This window comes from Euprymna scolopes, chromosome 35 (genome assembly GCF_053919585.1).
Source record: "Euprymna scolopes isolate OS-2025 chromosome 35, ASM5391958v1, whole genome shotgun sequence".
Lineage (NCBI taxonomy): Eukaryota > Metazoa > Mollusca > Cephalopoda > Sepiida > Sepiolidae > Euprymna > Euprymna scolopes.
Window position 1 is genome coordinate 79,838,179 of NC_136516.1, and position 6,000 is coordinate 79,844,178.

Consider the following 6,000-nt stretch of genomic DNA (forward strand, 5'->3'; position numbering starts at 1 on the left):
ATTTGCGAATGGTGACTTTGGTGATTTATTTAATAAAATCATTCTTGACTTTTGTAACATGTATTTCTAAACATATTTTTTGTTTTGTAAGGCTCACTCAAAAGTAAATATAAAAAAAAACATAAAGTGGCACAGTAAAAAAAAAAACGTACTCGTAGCGTTAAATGTAAAAAATATATTTATTACTGAGTAAAATAGAATAAGCGTTCCTACATTAATAAACAGAAGACATCGTTAAAAATGTAAATAAAATACTATACTATTTAAACTGGAACGATACCTTCTATGCATAACTGTCTTTAAAATAATCCGGAACCATAAATAGACAGTTATTATTATTATTTTTTTTTTTTTTTTTTTGTTCGGGAACTTTTGAGAAATAAAAGGGTTAATGATTTTTAACTGATAACATTTGAACAATAAAGGGAGATAATTCACATTAATTAATGTTTGCGATGATGATGACCCGTTTCATTAATTAATGTTTGCGATGATGATGGCGTGACACCGTACGGACAAGCAAATTAATATTTAGATAATAATAATAATAATATATATATATATATATATATATATATATATATATATATATATATATATATATATATATATATATATATGGGGAAATATGTTTATTTAATTATATTTCACATTTTTTTAATACCAATCCTTTAATTTATGAGGCTTAATGTAACTGCAGAGACTTTTGTCGCAGAGAGAGAGAGAATAGGGAGAGAAAATGCTACCTAACTTCATATAGATATAGTCTCTTCATTATTGGCTGTTCAGTTCTAAGACCCAAACTTTGTAAATTAAACTTTGAAATGTTATCAACAACGACGTGGTATAAATAAGTAATACTGACAGTTTAAATGTCAATAAAATAATAAATGATTTTAATAACATTTGCTAAGTTTTGTTTATGGCTTTACATGAATGGGAAGGAAATGGTGGGAGTATCTGTCTGACCAGCGCCATGTTTTTCGCATTATATGTTATTTGTAATTGCAGTAAGATATGAAGATGTCTGAACGTAAAACAAATTAAAGCAACAATCCGAGGACTTTTTTTTCCGACGTAAAGATTTCATCATGTCGAAAGTGTAATAAAGTTCAACATTTATTATTGTAAGGCAATCGATTATATTTGTACAAGAAAACGATAAAGTAATTGTTAAGGCATCGTTTTAGATAAAGTTTCTTCAAAAATCTTATTTAGATGTATACTGTGTGTTTTTACGACGGCATGTTATTTTATTTTCACTTGTTGCTAATGATAAAATAAATGGGTTAACTGCCCTAAAGGTGAAAAATATCCAGAAATGAGAACATTTTACATGAAGGTTTTGCATACACCTGAGCACACACCGATATATATATTATATGCTGTATATTTCGACGTATAAACGGACCTTAAAGTTAAAAAAAAAATCTTTAAAACCAATATTTCATAAGATACCGGATGTTTCAATCTCCAGCCTTGGCTAAACAAACATGGTTTCGTAATTTAGAAGTCCTTTTATACACCCGATATATGATAAATTTATTAAAATTTACTCCAATTTTGTACTTCGTCTCATCTGACGAAATATACGTCGAAATATGAGGTATATATTGATTCAATGTATCTACATAAAATTTTATGTAAATATTTTCAGTATTGAAATAGTGAATACCAATATTAATATATTACATATGAATAAGTCCCCCGTGAAATTTGAAATTTTCGCAGGTCACGCTAGTTATTATTTGCATCTTGTTTTTGTTTTGTTTTTGTTTTTTTTTTTTTTACAGCCTAGCAATTCAGTTTAATAACCCACCAAATTTATATAATTAAAATAAAATTTAAACATTCATAGAATGAAGGCACAAAATAGTTAACGAATCTCAGCGCCCTCTCCATGTTAAAAATTGTTTTCTAAATAGTAACATTATTATTTAACAATTTGTTCGTAACAATGGGGGGGGGGAACGGCGTTAATATTTTGTTCTGACATTGTTTTCTAACTTTACATTACAATCGTCGACTATTTTCAACTGTTTATGAAAACTTTCAAGTATCATGTTGTACAGTAACGACGAACTGATAATTTTTAAATTTTTTTTTAAGTCAAAATAAACCTTTTGTTGTCTTTCAATCTGCAATATATTAAAGAAAATATTTATGAAAAAATATATTCGGAAATTAAAAGAAAAATTTTAATAGAATTATTTCTATAGTATTTGGATTACTGGAGTGCCATCAGTTATAATCGAAACCGAAACTAAAACTTATGAAGAATTCTTGATAAAAATATTTATAAAAAAAATAGATGACCTAAGCGCTATCAGCTATAATCGAAACCGAAACCAAAACTTATGTATAATTCTTGGTATAATTATTTATGACAAGAAGTGGACTACGTAACAATTAAACGACTCGTAGGTAAGTGTGACACAGAATTAACACACACGCTACCGTATTAATATATAGATGATGAGGATCATGATGATAATCCTCTCGTATTCTGACTAAAAATATAATCATCCAAATATATATATATATATATATATATACATATATATATATAATAATTGCTCGTCCATCTTCCCTGTCCGACTAAAGTCAGCAGTCTTTTCGATGTAAATTGCTGTTCTACAGCTTTACATGCCACAACGAGGACAGGATTGAACGATTTACGGGGTGCTTTCAATCAGTTTCCAGGCTGTTTTGTATAAGCATTTTAAATTGTCTCTCGAAAATTCAGAAAGTTATTACAATACATATTATAGGATGACTAAACGATTTCTTTTCTTATTACAGATTCAAATAAACAGGAATTTGAATATACTCTGTAAAAGCCTGATTTTCACTGCTAGTGAATTTCATTAATGCGATCTGGACGTGAGGACACGTTAGAAGAACGGCATGCAATAAAATTCTGTTGTAAACTTTTTAAAAATTAAAAAGGAATTTATGGAATGTTTCATACTGCTTTTGGGCTATCTTGCATGAATATAGCATCAGTTTTTGAGTGGTATAAGAGATTCAAAGAAGGCAGAAGTTTGTGAGGGATGATGAGAGGCGTTGGAGGAGTAAAGAAATCAGAACATCAAAGTTGATTGAACAAATAAGGAATTTTATGGATAAGGATTGTCGTGTGTCTATTGAGACAATAGAGGCACAGTTTTATTCCTGTGTTGGAACTGTATGCACAATTATTCGCAAGAACTGAAGATGCGAAAGATTTCCGAGAAGTTTACTCCAAGGCTGCCCCATGCTTGTCACAGACTATTTGACCGAGATAAACATTAAGGCAGTTCCTCATCCCCTTGACTTTGCCCCCTATGACTTTTACTTAGAGGCTGTCGTTACGAGACAATTGAAGAGATGAAAGAGGCCGTGACAAGGGTCATTGACACGCTCACAAAGAGGATTTCAATGGGGCCTTCCAGAAGTTGTTGGAACGGTAAAACAAGTGCATCGGAGCCGGAGAGGATTACTTCGAAGGGGACTAGAGTTTTATGCGTGTGCTATCAAATAAAGTGTCCATGCGAAAAAGTCTGGAAATTTATTGACGGCATCTCGTAACCCGAAACTTCTCACCAACCTATCCGAAGAAAGCTAATACTTTCTCCGCTACAACTGGTTGTGATACGGTTTATTTACATGACTCAATCGAGGATTGGATTAAGCGATAAAGGCCGAAGCTTCTTAAATTATATCTGAAGGCGAGGAAACCTTATCATACAAAATTATTAATTTTATTTGAAAGGCGACACATCTTTCATAATACATCCAAAAATGTAGTTCACGAGAACTTATACTAAGTAAATACTTAATAGTTTTATTTATCTATCTATTTTTGTGTATACTGTTTGTTAATGTTTTTATGCACGTGTGATCGTGCACTTTGCCTTACATCTAGATCGGTGACAATGACTACCTCTGTGAAAGAGCCACAGGTAAAACAATTCCGGATTTGTTTTTGCCACAAACATCACCACATAATGCATTCATCAACTAGATAATACGCAACGTGGGACCCAGAAGAAAGATCTGGGTGTCATCATCGGCAGGTCAAAAAGTTCCGTTTACATTTATTTGACACTAGTACACAAAGAAGGAACAATTTATAATATTTGACGACTACTTTTTACACAACATGGAGTCAAAATACAACGTGTTTTTGCTTAGGTATAACACTGAACCTTCATCTAAAACCAATAGTGTTTACAGCAGTGACAAAAACAGAACGAAACAACATCATCATATTAACAAAATAGACTAACCACTGAAACTTAATAACGAGTCGTGACTAATTCTATATTCACACAATATTGTGCATAGATAATAAAAAGAGTGCTTTCTATTCCTTGTCTTATTGTTAACTTTTTAGCAAGTTTGTCACTCTAAAAGAAATGTTTTTTTTTTAATTTCTTCTCTGTTTGTCCTCAACAAACATTAAATATTTCAGATCGGTTTTGATTGCGCACATTTTTTCTTCTATCTAAATAAGACAATTATTTTGGAGGAAAAATATTGTTTTACGAATGAAACAAAAAAGTTAAATTAAGTACAACGCTTTTAGTGTAAACTAATTGTTTGAAACAATTAAAACTTTGTCAAATCTATAGTTATTTTTTAAAAAGATCTGTACATTCTTTATTTTTACCAATCATGCACAGGTTTGATGCGCTAAGAGAACAATTGGTAAAACTAAAGATTCAATAGCAAGAGTAATTATTCGAACCACAGGAACTCAACATCAACGGCAAAAACAATTGGTAAAACTACAAGTTTGACAAGAACAATTAGTAAAACGAAAATAATTGGTAAAATTACACAATCCAAATCAACAACAATTACATGAACAGTTATTTGATCATCAATTGCAATAATAATAATTGGATAATAATACCGATTTTAACAAGGTTCAACGTAAAATGCGATTGACAACTTACGCTATGCACGAAAAAGGCGGTAAGTCGTTTGAGGTATACTACAGAAAATACGAAGACTTCTTTAGTGTAAACTGTCAGTATTGGTCCGATGAGAAAAAAGTTCGTTTGCTATAACGCAAACATAATTTTATAGATTCTATTTTGCCACGGAGAACTTCTGAGCTATCTTTCGCCGATACGGTAAAACTTTTTACAGAACGTTTTAGCCCGAAAATCTCTCTATTCCTTAAAGATGTAAATGCTTAATCTGGTTCAAACCGACGAACATGATGCGCAACTTATGCGGTTCTGGTTAATGAAGACTGTTATGGAATTAAATTATCAGGTCGGATAATTTTAACTTATCTGTATGAACAATCTTAAATGTTAAGAGTTTGCACAGGGATTTGCATCAGTACGAGATTCTAAAACAAAATTAGGAAACGATTAACTATACGAAAATAAATAGAACACTGTCAGCAAATCTGGCATCGTGCATATAAAAAGGAAGCTAAGCTTACCTAAAACGCACGTAACTTATAAAACACAAGATATGAGAAATGACCACGCATATCCTTACATATTTGAACTAGAAGGTTCAACATTCCCTGTAATCGACGTGGAGAACTGCATTGGGTCAGAGACTGTTCATATAAGTCTAAACATGTTTGGTATGTAATAAGATAAAGTACAAAAGTTCTCATTGAAAGAATAAAAATAGAAATGAGAGTCGGCCACATCTGACTGAAACTGAAAACCATGCACAAAGTTAACGTAAATATGTCACAATAAAAATTCTGGAGAAAGACATAAAACTTCAATAAGATTCCGGTTCAAACTTTTCAATACTAAATTTAAATACATTGAATCGGCTCAGAAAGTTGAGATCTTACAAAATCGTGAAGGCCGTTGACGGCGCATAAATCAACCTTGAGGGAGAATTTCTGACAAACATAGCACTATTGAGGAAAGCTAAAAACTAAAATGCCTATGTACTAAAGAATACCGCGAATTTATTGAGGCCAGAGTGACCGCATGGATTTAAATTATAGAACCAGCCAATCAATATTTTTTAAAA